General features: G+C 40.3%; 1 protein-coding gene across 3 annotated transcripts in view; it reads left to right on the top strand.

The window, feature by feature from the left end:
* JADE3 (jade family PHD finger 3) overlaps nt 1–17,410 on the top strand; it is a 133,400-nt gene that overhangs the window by 37,578 nt on the left and 78,412 nt on the right. For 2 of the 3 annotated variants that reach the window (XM_035003713.1, XM_035003696.1), the window contains exon 2: nt 7,151–7,221. The gene's annotated coding sequence lies outside the window, so the exon portion shown is untranslated. Of the gene's footprint in view, nt 1–7,150; nt 7,222–8,519; nt 8,647–17,410 lie in introns of all 3 variants that reach the window. The other variant, XM_035003703.1, reaches the window with a different exon arrangement.

Here is a 17,410-nt window from a genome sequence, read left to right on the forward strand (position 1 = left end):
GTAACATTCTGTGAAATTAAAGGTAATGTAAAAGTTCAGTTAGCCTGTGGGAGTTTTTAAGATTAACATCCCGAAATCCACATTTTATACTGTGGTTAAGAATCAATTCCTGGGCAGCCTTTTTGCTCCCTTTATAATATTTTACAGCTCTGATAATTGCTAAAGGATCTCAAAATGCCTTTGGAAAGATTTCCTATACAGGAAGGAGCACATAAAGGAATGTCACTCTGGGTCTGTAGCTTTGTCCTGGAATTATGTGGGCAAATGAACTAATCCTGCTATTTAAAAGATGGTTTCCCCTCTGTGGATAGACAAGGTCCAGCTTCTTTGATGCTGACTCATAAAGTCCTGCCTGTGTAAAGAAAGGATGCCTGTGTTCTCCCTGTAGTTGTTTTGTGGGCTCTCTTTTTTCAGTGCAGTTTTGACTTTACGTGATCCCATCACTGGCAGTGAAGATTCAGGTTAAGTACCAAGTATTATTGATAGTTCAGCAGACAATGCAGAGAGTAAGGGAAGTGTACATGCTAAAGAAGGATAAAGGGGGTAGTGGTGGTGGTAGTGAACAAAGAGAGGAAAACTTAAGTATGCATGCATATAGCGTAAGGGACAGAATCTAAAAGAAAAAGTGAACAAGTCATAAGTGTACAACTCTATTGATAATTTCAAAGGGAACATACCCATTTAACCAGTGCCCAGGCCAAAAGAACATTACCAGCACCGCGGAGGTCCATTTCCTGCTTCCTGGCAATGACTACCCCTTCCTTATACCCTAGAGGTTACCAATTTACCATTATCCTTAATTCTATCTCTGCAGGTTAATCCTATTTTGACACTTTGCACAAGTGAAGAATATATATACACATGTATATATATACATATGCATACATACATACACATATATATCTCACAGTTTAAAAAATTCTATTATACTGTGATGAACATATCAGGGTTGTTTCCATTTTGGGGCTACTACATATAGTACTCATCTGAACGTTCTTGCACATCTTTTGAGGAACAAATGTGTACATTTCTGTTAGATATATAACTAAGAGCGGAGTCATAAGGTGCGCATATGTTGAGCCCCAGTGGATGTTGTCAAACAGCTTTCCAAAGCATTTAAACTAATCTACAGTCTCACCAGCAGTATACAGGAGGTGCCACTTGGCCACATCTTTGTCAACACTTGCATTGTTGAGGTTTTGAATTTTAGCCATACTAATGGATACTAGTGATATTTTATTGCGATGTTTTATTGTGACTCACTTCTTTTTTATTGAAGTATAATTTACATACAGTAAAATGAAAAGATTTTAAGAGTAGAGTTTGAGTTTTGACAAGTGTATATACCTATGTAACCCACACCCCAGTGAAGATCTAGATGATTTCTGTCACCCCAGAAAATACCATCATGTTTCTTTTCAGACAGTATTCTCCAACCAGAAGCAACCACTATTCAGATTTTTATCACCATGGATTAGTTTTACCTGTTATTGAACTTCAACAGTATGTATTCTTGTGTCTGGATTGTTTTTGGCTTTCTTTTGTTCAACATATGTTTTTGAGATTCAACCATGATGTCTTATGTATCAGTAGTCCCTCCTGTCTTATTGCTGAGTATTTCATTATATGAATGTACCAGAATTTGTTTATCTGTTCTGTTGATGAACATTTTGGGGTTTTTTGCAAGTCTTATTTTGGTTTTAATTTGTATTTCCCCTGATAACTAATACTGATGAACATCTTTTCGTGTTTATTTCTGTTTGAATATCCTCTTGTAAAGAGCCTGTTCAAGATTTTTGCCATTTTTCTGTTGAGTTGTCTGTCTTCTGATTAATTTATTGGAGTTCTTTCTACAGGGTATGAATCCATTCTAGTCTGAGTTTTTTCACTCTCTTCAGAGTATCCTTTCGACACAAAAACCTGTACAGGAATACTCACAGCAGCTTTATTTGTAATAACCCCAAACTGGAAACAACGCAAATGTCTTTCAGTGGGTGAATGGTTAACACACTGTGGTATATGCATGTAATGGAATAAAAAGAATGAACTACTGATACATGGAACAACTTGGATGGATCTCAGGAGCATTATGCTGAATTAAAAAAAGCCAGTCTCAAAAGTTTTTATACTGTATGATTTCATTTATATAACATTCTTAGAATGACAACTTTATTAATGTATAATTTACATACCACAAAATTTGCATGTTTAAATATACAATTCAGTGCTTTTTAGTAAATTTACCAAGTTCTCTAACCATCTCCATAATCCAGTTTTAGAGTGTTTCCTTCACTCCAGTAAAATTCTTTGTGCCCATTTGCCATTACTCCTCCCCCTCCCCCCAGCCCTAGGCAACCAGTAATCCACTTTTTGTCTCTATAGATTTGCCTTTTGTGCATACTTCGTATAAATAAAATCATATGCTATATGGTCTTTTGTGTCTGGCTTTCAGTTAGCATAATGTTTTTGAGGTTCATCCAGGGTTGTGCCATGTATTGATAATCCATTCCTTCTTATTGTTGCATATTACATTATATGTATACACAACATTATGATTATCTGTTCGCTGTGGATGGACATTTGGGGTGTTTCTAGTTTTGGGTTCTCATGAATAATGCTGCTGTGAACATTCGTGTACATGTCCTTATGTTAGACATATTTTCATTTATCTTGGGTAGATTCCTAGGAGTAGAATTGCTGGATTATACGGTAAATTTCTGCTTAACTTTATAAAGAAACTGCCTAACTATTTTCCAAGGTAGCTGAATCATTTTATAGTCCCACCAGCAAGTCCTGGAGAATATTCCATATACACCTGAAAAAGCATATATATGTTGCTCATCTTGGTAGGAGTGTTTTGTAAATGCTAGCTTAGCTCAATTTTTTGATAGTATTTTGTAAGTTTTCTATATTCTTGCTGATTTTCTTTCTAGTTGTTCTGTTATCAAGAGTGCGTGTTGAACTCTCTGTTAGTGTTGAATTATCCATTTCCTCAGTTCTTTGTCTTTAGTTTTCAGCAGTTTGATTATGATGTGTCTGCTTGTGGATTTCTTTGTATTTGTTATGTTTAGTGCTCTCAGTTTCTTGGCAATTCTCAGCTATTTTTTCTTCAAATATTTTTTAGCATTACACTCTTTTTCTCCTCTATATTGGATTCCAATTACACAAATGTTAGATCCTTTATTGTTATCCTACAGGTCCCTGAGGCCTTGTTCCCGCCACCACCATCTTTTTTTCTTTCTATTATTTAGATTGGCTAGTTTGTTTACCTATTTCAAGTTCACTGCCTCCTCCATTCTGCTATTGTGTTCTCCTAGTGAATTTTTTATTTTGGTTATTTTATGTTTCAATTCTAAAGTTTCTATTTGATTATCCTTTATATCTTCTCTTTACTTTGCCAGTATTTTGTATTTTAACTTTCTTTCAAGAGTGTTCAAGTTTGGCAGTTTCTTACTTAAGGATTTTTTATAATAGCTGCTTTAACATACTTGTTAGATAATTTCAACATTTGTGTCCTCTCATTGTTGGCGTCTGTTGATTGTCTTTTCCCGTGTGAATTGGCATTTTTGTGGTTCTTTGTATAGCAAGTAATTTGGGGTTTTATCCTGGACATTTTGAATATTATGTTTTTAGACTATGGATATTATTTCAGTCCAATGGAGAATGTTGATATATTTGTTTTAGCAGTCAGTTTACCTGGTTAGGTTCAGAGTGCAAGTTCCAACTCACTTTCTGTGGACTGTAGCTCCAATGTTAGTATTCAGGTCCTTTGCAGTGCTATTCAGATCTGTCCCATGTGTGACACCCATTGGTCAATCTGGGACCTGAGTGTTCCTCTGTTAGCTCAATTCTCAAAGCCTTTGACATGATAATTAGGGATCAAGCCCACATATGTGTGGGTGGGGGGTGATCCGAGTTGCTCATAAGCAGCTTTATGGGTTTGCTTTCCTGAGCTCTTCTCTCTTTGTTATTTTCATGGTACTTTCTGGTTTCCTAGAGCTTTCCTTTTCGGTCCTCCGGTCAGAAACCACCTGCCTTCATGATGCACTGCCTCTGGAGCACAAGGGGCAGGGAGACAGAGGAAGAGAGAAAGTAAGATAAAACAATGGGATTTGGTTTTGCCCTTTTGGAGCTATAACTCCACCGAATGGAATGTAAGTTTCCTTTCCCTTGAGAGTTTTAAATCCTACAGTCTTCTTTTGCCAGTTAATTTCATTGCTGCAACTTCCACCATGGGATTTTCTGGGCATGGAGAAGGGAGGGAAAGGAGAGAAAAACCCAGGGGATTTCCCTCTAGTTTCTCTGAGTTATAGTAGTTCCTGTTTCCATAAAAAGCACCTGAGCCAGAACATGTGCTCTAACCACAGTGTTCACTAACTTTTAGGTTTTGTTGTGTTGGGTTCAGGCCAGAGAATACTGGAGGTAAAAAGGTGGTAAAGTCATCACCAGTTCAGTTGTACTTGACATTCTGGTATTCTTCCCTGGTCTACCTGCTAATAGGTACTTTAAAGAGTTCTCTAATAGCTGCCACATTCTGTACAAATTTTATAGTTGCATTCAGTAGAAGTTTGGGTAGGTTTATTCCATCTTACCTGGAACCAGAAGTCTTAACTGATATTTTAAGTGATGTTTGGGATTAGTTCCCTTCTTCTTCCCCGAAGTATTTATATATCTCTGAAATAACAGTTTTAGAGATGCAGCTTTTGGTGTAGTTAAGTGGGCAAGTTTCTAAGGGTAAGCAGAGGAGCTGCATCAATGGGCAGAATACATAAGGACCTTCTGAAAAACAAAGCCACTTTTCTGAAGGCATATGTGGTAATCTGACCCGGAAGCACAGTCCTTTGTCCTCATGCAGCATATCATTGACCTCGTTGTTTTCCTTGGCCCTGCCTCTCTGTCACATTCTCTTACTTCTGTCCTGCTGTTTTCCAGTCACCTTTGCCCCCAGGACTTCATTCATCAAGCCCTTTCTCCTCCTTACTCCCCTGTTTGTCTCTGGTTTCCCCCACACTCCTTCCTAACAGTGCAGTCTTGCATTTTATCACCAGACACTGTCTTCCAAGGATAAATACACTTCCCTCTGATATCTTAGGATGTAAGTGCTTGCACTTGACGGATGGAGAAGCTGGGCTGGGGAGGTGGGGGGTGAATAATCAGCTTTTGCTCATAGATTAGGGCCAGACCTGAGTCTCTGCAAGGCATTGAGGTGGTCTAGCCAGCTGCTTCTCCAGCATATTAGGGATTTTTCTTTATACAGTATTTCTGGGGGTGGTGGGGCCAGGCCACATGAAGCTCCAGCGCAGCCAGGAATATGGCTCTAGAAAGAAGGTAGTATTCAAATCACACTAACCTCATTAACTTGGGAATATATCAGAGCCTTTTGAGCTGTGTTTTGGTTTTGTTTTGTTTTGATTTGATTTGTTGTTAATCTTGAAATTTAATAGGAAGAAACTACTGAATAACAGTTACTTTTATGCAAGTATTTCCCCTTGTTAGTTATGTGGTACAAAATCACTGCAGGTAGGAAATCCTAAATAGGCAAAAATACGTGGACAAAAAGCACATGTTTTTAAGTTGCAGCATACTTTTAATATTTTTATGGTGGAAATACATTCCTTAAAAACCATGGTGGGCTTCTCAGGTGTCTATTCAGATCCATCAGGTTCCAGGCATGTAAAGGCTGCTTAACTCATAACCTTCTGGGCATGTGTTTCCTATGTACAGATAAAAACTTGTTGGTACAAAAGATACAGTACCTTTTGGAAAGAAAATCCTCAGGTACAGCATGTCTCATTTACTACCACTGAAATTTCTTATCTTCTTGGCCTTGGAGCAGGGCAGCCACAGGGAGCTGCCTGAGTTCTGACCCCACCATTTTTATGCCAGACTGACCCAACTCACACAAGGACAGGTCAAGGATACTCGTTTTCTACTGCTAAGACTTTTATTTTTTTTTCCTTTTGGCAGTAGCCAAAGCAACTAGTTAGAAAGAAAACACACTCATTATTCTTACACTTTGATTTTACCAAGTAATACTCATTTCAGTGGGATGTTTCTGTGGAGATCTCCTTAGCTGTGGGAGCAATTTGACTTTGGTACTGGGAGAACAACTGATAAGCCACAGAAGCAGTGATTAAATAGGCTACAGTTCTACAAATAGTACTGATTTAATTATGTACATAAGGTTGACCAGGCATGAGATTTAAAGCTAGCTTTATTCAAGGCCGGAATAATTTTTGTAACCCCCTGCCTATATTAATTTTCAGGCCCAATTAAATGAATTATTCCGTACTGATTGTGAAATATTCCCGGGTAGCACCATTAAAAGCTTTACTGAATTCAGATTGTTGCATTATTTTTTAAAGCTTGTCTTGGGATAATTGTGCTACACTTCCCAGAGCCTCTGAGCTCTTAATTGAGAGGTTCTGGTCCAAGGTTGATGGAATCTGAGAATTGGAAGGACCTTGGAGATCACAGATCCAGATACCTTCCCAGTGTAGCAATCCTCTTCACAATATTCTATCAAACAGGCAGTTGTCTGACTCTTGATCACTTTTTCCCCCCAAATAATACATAGTTTTCCTCCACACATTCTTGAAGCTTACTCACTCATCTTTCCATGATAGGTCATTCTTTATTCCCAAGCCAAGATCTGCCTTCTGGGAACTCTCACCATTGTGCCCAGCTCTCCCCTTCATTACCACACAGAGCAGATCTCCTTTGTCCAAAACAGTTAAAGTCATCTATTTTCCTACTTGCCATTCCCCTATCTCCCACCTCTGTTCTTCTCAGGCTAAGAAATTCCTGGTTCTTTCAACAGCTTTTTTTTTTTTTTAAAGATTTTATTTATTTATTTGGCAAAGAGAGACACAGCGAGAGCAGGAACACAAGCAGGGGGAGTGGGAGAGGGAGAAGCAGGCTTCCCACTGAGCAGGGAGCCCGATGCGGGGCTCGATCCCAGGACCCTGGGATCATGACCTGAGCCAAAGGCAGACACTTAACGACCGAGCCACCCAGGTGCCCCTCAACAGCTTCTTATTTCAAGGATTTTAACACAGTGGAAAAATTCATACATTAATATAATGAACACTCAACTCTCCACCAGCCAGATTTTCAGCAATTAAGATTTTGTCATATTTTTCCTTTACAGAAATGATTATTTCCCTTTGATCACCTCTTCCAGTGTCATCCTCCTCCCTCCTCCGTTTCATGCATCTATAGGTATGTATAGACAACATATAGATTTGTTTTGGATCTCTGTTTTAACTTACATAAATGGTGGTATTATGAATGTGTCTATGTGTTTTGTCCACACAGTAAAATGTCGTAGACCTTTTCATATATTTTGTATTAATCTTTCCATACTGTATATTGTATTAGTCATTATATATAACATAATATTTTTGGCTGTCTGCCTTCTGGGCATATGGTAGGATTGTAGTTCCTGCCCCTTTGGAAGTTAGGTGTGGCCATGTGACTTGCTTTGGTCAATGAAATGTCAACAGTATAATGGGTACCCTTCCAGATGGAGATTTTAAGAGCCAATATGAAATTTATTGCCTTTCATGTCCCTGGCAAATAGAGATGGGTCCTCTGTCAGCCTGGGTCTGAGAATAACTACATTTAGCTTTTTTGCCAACTCACTTGAAACATGTAGCATAAGGAATAAATCGACTTTGATTGTGTTAAGCTCAGATTTTAGGTTCCTTTTGTTACTTTGGCAAACTTAGCCCATCCTGTTTGGTAAGTAGACCTACATCATTGTTTTCAGTGGCTGTAAAGTATCCCAGGTGTGAATTGACCTTATTCTGTCTAGCCACTCTCCTATTGACAAAAGCTTAAGTACTTCCTGAATTTTGCTTTTATAAAAAATTCTGTATTGGTAATTATGTAAGTTTGTGAGAGTTTCTCCAAGATATGTATCTAGAAATGAGATTGCTGGGTCACAAGGTATGGATGTTTTCAGTTTTATATCATTTTGCTACCCAAAATGACCGTACCAATTTACATTCTCACCCTTCTAGCTGTCATTTGTGTGACATGATTCCCAAACCTTTTTGTAATCTTGGTTCCCGTCTCTGGATTCACTTTTGTTAGTCATTGTTTCTCTGTAATACCCAGACTGGAACTTCATTGTTCCAACTGAGGTAGATGGTATGTTCTGAATTCAGCCCAAATTGAGTAGCTGCATCACCCCGTGTGGTATTTGCTGGCATCAAAAACTGAACTGCTGTCACCCTGCATTCAGGAAATAAGAGTTTTTAAAATTGCAGGGGCTCTACATACATTCTAGTGAAATTTCATCCTGGTTTTTTTCTTATCATAATAGCTTTTGAATTCTCCCCTTTCCTCTGATAACTGACCTAGGAGGGGTAACATTCATCAGAGGTCAGACCCCTCCTAGGTCAGTAACCTAGTAGGTTCATCTATGTTACTGATCAGAGTTTTGATCAGAACAGGGCCAAGGACGTAGCTCTGTGTCCCCCCACAAGACACCTTTCAGGTTTACCTGTCTGCAGCTGCAGGTCTTCATCCTCCCAACTGGACAATCCTGATGGCCTTTGTCAGCTACCTGCACATATACTGTACTTACAAAGATTTATCTCAATGAATGCATCAAGCGACTGGAACAGAAAGGCGTCTAGGGTAAGTTGAGTGTGTCCTGATTTTGAAGAACCCATGCTAGCTGGTAGTGACTATTTCTTATCCAGCCAGTGCTTCATTAATTTGGTCTATAATGGAGTTTGGAGTGCAATTCACACTTTTTATTTGTAATGATGATATTCCACGCCTTTGAAAATAAGGGAGATTTTTGTCTCTCTCCAGTCTGTTGAGAGGTCTGGGTTCTGTGAGTTTTCATAGATGAGAGGAAGTGATTCTGCTGTCACAGGTGCAAACAGTTTTTTAGCCCTGTGGTGAGGAACAGGGTGGTCTTTAGGATTATGACTAGCCAGGATGCCTGTGCTCTACTCCCCAGCCAGAGTGTCTTCTCCCTGCACCACCAGAACCAAGCCTGTGCATAGTTTAAGGAACGATGAGGATTCCTCAGGCCAGTTAGCTCAGGTCATTACAAGTTAGGCTTGCTGATGGTCTTTCTGTTGTTCTTTGGGACCACCTACATGTCTAATCCCAGTTATTATTTTTGTATTGGGATTCTTAGTTACATGTGTCAGAATCCCAGCTCAACAAGAAACAAAAAGAAAGTTTATTGGTAAATGAATAGCGCATGGACTGCTGCTTGTAGGTATGGCTATATCCTCATCGCAGCCCTGAATCTCCTTCTCTCAGCTTTGCTTTCCTCTGAGTTAGTTTCACTCCCAGACAGGCTGTCTGCAGCAGGTGCAGTGCCTCTTTCCCAATACTGTCAAAACCCTTGGATGACCTGTTGGTATAGCCTGGGTCCTTGTGCCTCAGACCCAGAAGGTGTGTATTTGCTAGGGAGGGAGGGACAGAGTTGCCCTCCCACAGACCACATGGACTGAGCATGAACCCTCGTTCATACTTTCATACATTTACTGAATGCCCACTATGTGATAAGTACCCTGTTAGGCTCAGAGGTTATCACTGTGAATAACACAGGCATAGTCTCTGCCTTCTTGAAGTGGGTAAGTGTAAAAAAAAATGGACTTTAATGTGCTCACAGTGATAGAGGAGAAGTTCCTGGTGCTGGAAAGCAAATGACAGGGGTTCTGATATACTCTGGGCAGGTGAGGAAAGGCTGTCCTGAGGAGTGTCGTTTGGACTGAAATCTGACATGAATAGGAATTAGATGTTGAAGTAGGTAGGGTGATGATGAACAATGGGTGGGTAAGGGGGTGAACAGTATGTGCAGAGCCTTGGAAATAGAAGGAGGAAGCATATTCCAGGCACTGAAATGAGGCCAGAATGGCTGGATCACAGAGAGTGAAGGGGCAGAGAGGCATAGGTGGGGCTGGAGAAATAGGTTGGCACCACCTCTAGCAAGGCCACATGCCTTGCAAGAGGTTTGGAAGCCATGCAAAGTTTAAGCAGGGAATCAAAGTGATCAATAGCCCTGGTCCATGCGGGTCACTCATTTCCTGAGATATAGCTTAGTCTAGTGAATCACCCAGCTGGTTGGGATTTAAATCTAGATATACCACAACATCTGTCATGTGTCCAGACCTGGCTCAGGCATTGCCTCTCCCAAGAAGCAGTCCTCATTGCCCCTTCCTTTTTGCCACTGGGAGAAGGTAGGTGTTTCTCCATTCCTGTTCCACTTAGTATCTTGCTCAGAGAACTCTCATGATTTTGTTTCCCCCATCCACATCTGGACAGGATTTGTTGGTGCCTGCCCAGGCTAATGATTGGCATCTGTGCAAAAAAGTCTCATAGCAGACCTGACTTTGAAAGGCCTGCTTACAGGGTTGTCCCTTGGTGGGCATCTGGGAACTTGATTTTCAGGAGGGTTCCCACCATTCCCAGAACTGATTGATAAAGGTGACTCATTGTGCCTGAACTGTTTATACAAACAATGTAGTTTCTGCAGAACACCTGCTTTCCTTCTTGGGAGTCTGGAATTTGGGTATTTGCCAGTCAGAGGGTGCCTATGTAACCAGCCTCCAATCAAAACCTGGGTCCTGAGTCCATAATGAGCTTCCCTAGTAGACAGCGTTTCACATGTGTTGTCACAACTCGTTGCTAGGGAGATTAAGTGCATCCTTGTGTAACTCCACTGGGAGAGGACTCTGGGAAGCTTGTGCCTGATCTCCCCTGTATTTCATCTAGTGTGCATTTTCCCTTTGCTGATTTTGCTTTGTATCCTTTCACTGTGGTAAATTATAGCCAAGAGTATGATTATATGCTGAGTTCTGTGGGTCCTCCTAGTGAATCATTGAAGTTGGAGGTGGTCTTAGGGACCCTGACATAGCACCCGTGCAAACCATTGTTAAATATTTGTTCAATACTTATTAAAAGGAGAGAGTGAGCCTAGTGAAGAACCAGGGCAAAGAAAGGAGCTCTCTGGTGGTATCAGTGACTCACCTCTCCTTTTGAGCAGTCAGCTTTGGCCCTAAACTTGTACTCTCCACTTACTAAATCACAGCCCTACAGGGGCCTACAAAGAAATCTGTGAGCACTGGGGAGCAATGGAAGGGTTTTACACTAAGGACTGTCACAGTCAGATTTGCATTTTGGAAAGAATAAATGCCAAGAATCATCAGGAAATTTTGTGAGGAGAGTTTGTTCTACCAGATTAAAATTTACTACAAAGCCACTATAATAAAAATAGTGTGGTAATGAACTAGAAATTTGAGCTAACACCCAGGTTTCCCACATTCCAGCCCAAGGTCTTTCATCAAATCCTTATGGAATTATTTGATGAGTCCTATAAGAGTGAACATCTGAGACTCAGTTCCCTCTCAGCTTTACTTCTGAGAAAGGTCCATGCAAAAATGGGCATCATTTACATTGTCTGCAACAGAACCTTCTGAACCTGGTTGTAATGCTGTCAACTGTCAAAGTAGAAATACGGGGTTCTGAATTCAGAACCTGGGAACAGTAAATAAACTAAGAACCTTTTACCAGTCTCCTGTGCATTACTGATATTTTAAACACTGCATGTAAATAGCTTAGGAGCAATTTTGGCACTTTTGATTTTTATAGTTTTTCAGTTGGTGGAAATGAAATATTCCTGTTTCCACAATCTGCCACCATTGTTTTGTCTCTCTTTGCATGTCAGGGATGATATTTCCTGAGGGACAGCTTAATTAGACCACGCAATAATCTGCTTGGGGAAATAGAGAAAATCAGTTATTTAAAACACACTGGATGAAAGATCTTATAAAAAAAAAAAAAAAGACCTTTGAAAGAGGAAAACATCCTGTACTGAGGGAACAGAGGTGGGATGATGGAGTTTTGCTGTCCCTGTTTTGCATTTCTAACAGTAAACTTGAAAGCACAGGATCTTCTGACCATTGGAGCTGAAATTATGTATTCAGTGTTTCTCATGAAATAACATTTACCATTAAAAGAAGATTGCATTTATACTTGTCTTGGGTAATTCTAAAAATTTCTATGCAGAAAATTCTAAAAATTTTAATGTGGAAAATTCACCAGCTCAAGACCCACACAAGCACCCAAAAGCATTACATTGATTACATGTCTGTGTATTGGCTGATTCCTGAAATGGTGTCTCAGAAGGATTAAAATTGAGCCTCTGTTCTGAGCACGTGGTGTTGACTGTAGCCTGGGAGTGTGCCAGTTAGTCGCAGCACCTGCGCCTCCTCGCAGGGTCCTGTTGCGGCTGCCCAGGAAGATGGAGGGTAATTGCCTCACCACTCCAGCCACACATGCAGGGTTAGGAATCCTGCTTATGAGGCTTCTCCTGCTCTGACCAGAAAGAGACCCAGGGTGTCTAGCCAGCTGGCTGCAACTCTGGGGCAGGAAAAGCAGAAGAAACGAGGATAAAATCAAGCCCCCTCCCCCAACCCACGTGTGATAATAATGATTAGACGCCTTTTCATCAACAGCCTTCCCTTGCATTAAATGACATTCAGGAATCCTGGGTGTGATGGCCTATTTGCAGTGTGCAAATGGAACATGGGAAGAGGGTGCTCAGATCTGACCTAGAAATTTGAGATGTAGCTGGAGAGACCTAATACCCCCCTGGGGACTCACAGGCTAATTACCTTGAGTCTGGTAAGTGGAATACAACTCCTAAAGGAAACTAGGTGTTTTGAACTAAGAAATTATGTATATGTTTAAGCAAGGCTTTGTGTATTTCTTTTCTTTGTTTATTATAAGTCCTCAAAAGTTTGTAAGAATTGAGATTCTCCAGAGTGTGTGAGGGCTTTGAAGCCAAAGGAAGGTGTCATTTCTTTTTTTACTTATTTTTGTTCATGAACAAAATTCTGGAGTATTAGGTTGAATGATATGAAATTGCTAATACTCAAAACATTTTGGCCTACAACAATGGCAATTTCATGCGGATCAACCAAATATAAACTAATTTCACCACACAGATGCTTTGAAAATATTCCCAGTTTATTATTGTGTCAATCTTAACTTCATCAGAGGGGCAAGGATCTCATAAATTCTTAGAGTCTTTTTTGTTTATAATAACTTGTGACATATCCATCACCTATCAGACTAGTGGGCTTTTTTTTTTTTTTTTAGCAATTCTAAGGTATAATTGATACACAAAAACTGCATATATTCAGTGTATACAACTTGATGAGTTTGGATATATACATATACCTGTGAAACCATCACCACAATCAAGGTAATAGACATATCCATTACCTCCAAAAGTTTCCTTGTTCTCTTCTTTTGTGTTATAACACTTAACATGAGATCTACCCTCTTAACTTCTTAAGTGTACAATATAGTATTTTTAATAGGCACTGTTGTACAGCAGATCTCTAGAATTTATTCATCTTATATAACAAACTTTATACTCATTGAACAGTAATTCCCCATTTCCCCTTCCTCTCAGCCCCTGGCAACCACCATTCTGCTCTCTGTTTCTATGAGTTTGACTACTGTAGATAGCCCCATATAAGTGGAATCATGCAGTATTTCCTTCTGTGACTGGCTTATTTCACTTAGCATAATGTCCTCTAGGGTCATCCTTGTTGTTGCAAATGGTAGGATTCCCTTCTTTTTAAAGGTTGAATAATATTCCATTGTATGTATATGCCACATTTTCTGTACCCATTCATCTGTCAGTGAACATTTGGGTTGTTTCCGTATCTTGACCCTTATACATAATGCTGCATGGGTGTGCAGATATCTCTTCAAGATCCTGACTTCTGTTCTTTTGGATATTTATGGCTAGCAGGTATATGAAAAGGTGCTCAACATCACTAATCAACAGGGAAATGAAAATCAGGACCATAATGGGCTATCACCTCACACCTGTTAGGATGGCTATTATATATATTTTTAAAAGATAAGTGTTGGTGAGGATGTGGAGAAATAGAACCCTTGTACATTGTTGGTAGGAATGTAAAATGTTGCAGCCACTATGGAAAGCAGTATGGAAATCATAAAAAAATTAAAAATAGAATACTAAATGATCCAGCAATGTCACTTCTAGGTATATATCTAGAAGTAGTGTTTGTTTTTAACGTGTATATTTTGAGAGAGAAACCCAGAGAAGTCCAGAACTCCCAAGGCCTGCTGTCTTAAATACAATGACACAGTGATACATGGTCTAGGTAGACTAGAGTAGCCTGGAATTTTTAGTTCGTTTCTGGCTCAGTACCTGATTGACTAGGCCTTCTTAGGCAGTCAGTAAGCATGACTACAAATCAATTGCTAATCCAGTGTTTCCTGACTTTATCCTCAAAATGCATGTTGAAGGCTAGCTACTTATTCCCTTGCTTAAAATGTTTTTGGAGCTCTCCTTTTTGGAATTACCTTCAGAGCCATTTCATAAGCCACCCAAGGAATTGATTCATTCAATAAATATTTATTTGAGTCACATACAGTGGTGGGCAGTGTATTGGGTATAGAGACAGATGACATGGACATAGAGGGCAGTCCAGGGGAGGAGTATGAACAGATGCATGGATGCAAGAAAGCACCAGGACATGTGAGTGGGGAGCAGTGAGGGACTTAGCTTCCCTAGAGAAGAGACTGTGCAAGGAAAATAAGACTGGAAAGGTGAGCTGTGGCTACACTGTGGAGTGCCTTGAATACTAGGCCTAGGAGTTTGAAATCAGTGCTGTGAGCAGTAGGGAGCCATTGAAGGTTTTGTGCTTTTCGAGTTTTAACCTGCCAGCTAATAACTGTAGAATTGGAATTATAAATCAGCCTTGCAATTTCTTTTCCCAGCTTGTGACTGACTAAAACTGGTTTTACACACCTCAATTGCATATTCACTTGAATGGACTTTGAATGATATTTGATTGTTTCCAAAAATTAAATTCGTTCTCAAAGGAAAAATTTTGCTTCCATTGACCTTATTCAAAGGAATATGATGCCAAAGGAACAGAAAGCAAATCCAAGCAAAAAATGTCCTAAGTATTTTGAGAAATTGCACTGTTGGAACAAACATTTGCTGTCTCAGAGGGTCTCTTGGAAGTCAGCCTGGAAGTCAGCCTATAATTGGATGTGTGAATTCTGGGGTGTGTGTGTGTGTGTATGTGTGTAATTAATATTATTTATTTGACAGAGAGAGAGACAGCGAGAGGGGGAACACAAGCAGGGGCAGTGGGAGAGGGAGAAGCAGGCTCCCCGCTGAGCAGGGAGCCCGATGTGGGGCTCGATCCCAGGACCCTGGGATCATGACCTGAGCCGAAGGCAGACGCATAACGACTGAGCCACCCAGGTGCCCCTGTAATTAATTTTTTGAATTGGTATCTGCCCTTCCTTTACTGAAGTGCACCAAAGGGTAACACTGGGGCAAATAAGGGGGCACCTGAGTGGCTCAGTCGGTTAAGTGTCCAGCTCTTGATTTTGGCCCAGGTCATGATCTCAGGGTCCTGGTCAGCAGGGAGTCTGCTTGTCTCCCTCTCCCTCTGCCCCTCCCTGTGCTTGTGCTTTCTCTGTCTCTCAAATAAATAAATAAATAAATATTTTTTAAAAAAGAGGATGGGGATTATAGCTAAAAAGAACAGGCATTCTAATAGCAATAATTTCTCTCATTAGTGATGTGTGGGATGTTTTACTCTGACATTCTAGTTAACTGATTCACTGCTGATTACAGGTGCCACTTACCTCTAGCCTGAGGAGGTACTTTATGGCTGTCTTGGCATCAGGTAAGATGAGAGTCTTACAGATGGAGTGATGTTTGTTATTTGTATGGCTGCTATTACAGATTTCTTCTTTTGGGTCAGCTCTTTGACCCCTCTGTGATTGTGGCATTAGCTTGAGTGCCCTTCTCAGTAGAGGCCAGCAGTAGTTCCTGCTCTGGAGAATCATTCAGCGTCTGAAGATTCAGTATAGTAGGTCTGAAGTGTGTGATGAAATTTCCATGGTACAGTTTATCATTAAAAACTGCCTTCTAAATTCTGTCAGTTAACTATTGCTGTATATCTAATCACTTCAAAAGTTAGTGGCTCAAAATAGTAATATTTAGTTCATTTTTCCAAGAGTTGGCTATTTGGGCTGGGTTCAGCTGAGTGGTTTTGCTGTTCTTAGCTGGTCTCCCTTATGCCTTTGTCAACTACAGGTCAGCAGGGAGCTTCTGCTTTTGAGGTTGGCTGGTCAGCTGGGGCAATGGTAGTGGGTAGGAGCCCTGGGCTTTACATCTCTTCTCCTGAAGCAGGCTAGCCCGGCTTGTCTTCATGGTAGCTGGGCAGATTTCTAAAAGTGAGTAGAAGCAGCAAGGCCTCTTGAGGCCAAGGCTCAGAATCGGCACACCTTCGCCTCTGCTGTATTCTGTTGCCCTAAGCAAGTTACAAAGCCTAGTCTAGATTCAAGGAGTGAGAAGAAGCTTCAAAGTCACATTGAAAGGGCATAAATAAAGAAAAGGGTAGAGAATTGGGGCCATTTTTGCTATTTATTACACAAATACAGATTACTTTTCTTAAAGACTTCAGTTATTTCTGTAACATTTAAAAACTCATGTGTTCTGTATGTTCAGACTTAAAGGCTGCTCAGAAACAAATAGGAAAGTATTAAAATTGCTCACAAGTCAGGGCCTTGATGACAGTCCTTTTGTGAAGCTGATTTTTTTTTTTTTTTAAACTTGGATGCTCTGATACCTGAATGTGCCTCACATTTTAGAGTCATTAATTCTGGATCCTTTGTACTAAATGATGCGAAGACCATAAATGCAGGTTTAAAACATAGCTGCAGATTTTTTGACCCTACTCTCATCAGGAGACAGGGCTTGTGTGTCCTTCCAGTTAGATCTGGGTTGACTTGTGACTGCTTCAACCAATCAGTAGAGTGTATGACTTCTGAGGCTAAGTCATAAAAGGCAATGCAACTTCTGTCTTGTTCACTAGAATATTCATGCTGGGACCCCTGAGCTGCCATGTAAGTAGTCTGACTACCCTGAAGCCACGTCTGCTGGAGAGGTCTTATATGGGCATGCTGGAGATGGTATCTGCTAAGCCACATCATTCCTATTAAAGGTGCCAGATAAGTGAAGAAGCCTCCAGATGATTCCAGCTGTTTGTCTTCCCAGCTGAGATTCCAGACAACTTAAGAGTAGAAAAAAGCCATTCTGCCATGCCTTATCTGAACTCCTGACCCACAGAATTCATGAGGTGATAAAATGGTGGTTGCTTTATGCCACTCTGTTGTTTTTGTTTTTGTTTTTGTTTTATTTTTTTATTCTTACGTTAATCCCCATACATTACATCATTAGTTTTAGATGAAGTGTTCCATGATTCATTGTTTGTGCATAACACCCAGTGCTCCATGCAGAATGTGCCCTCCTCAATACCCACCACCAGGCTAACCCATCATCCCACCCCCCTCCCCTCCAGAACCCTCA

The sequence above is a fragment of the Mirounga leonina genome, unplaced genomic scaffold (genome assembly GCF_011800145.1).
Source record: "Mirounga leonina isolate KUSES-001 unplaced genomic scaffold, KU_Mleo_1.0 Mir_101609, whole genome shotgun sequence".
Lineage (NCBI taxonomy): Eukaryota > Metazoa > Chordata > Mammalia > Carnivora > Phocidae > Mirounga > Mirounga leonina.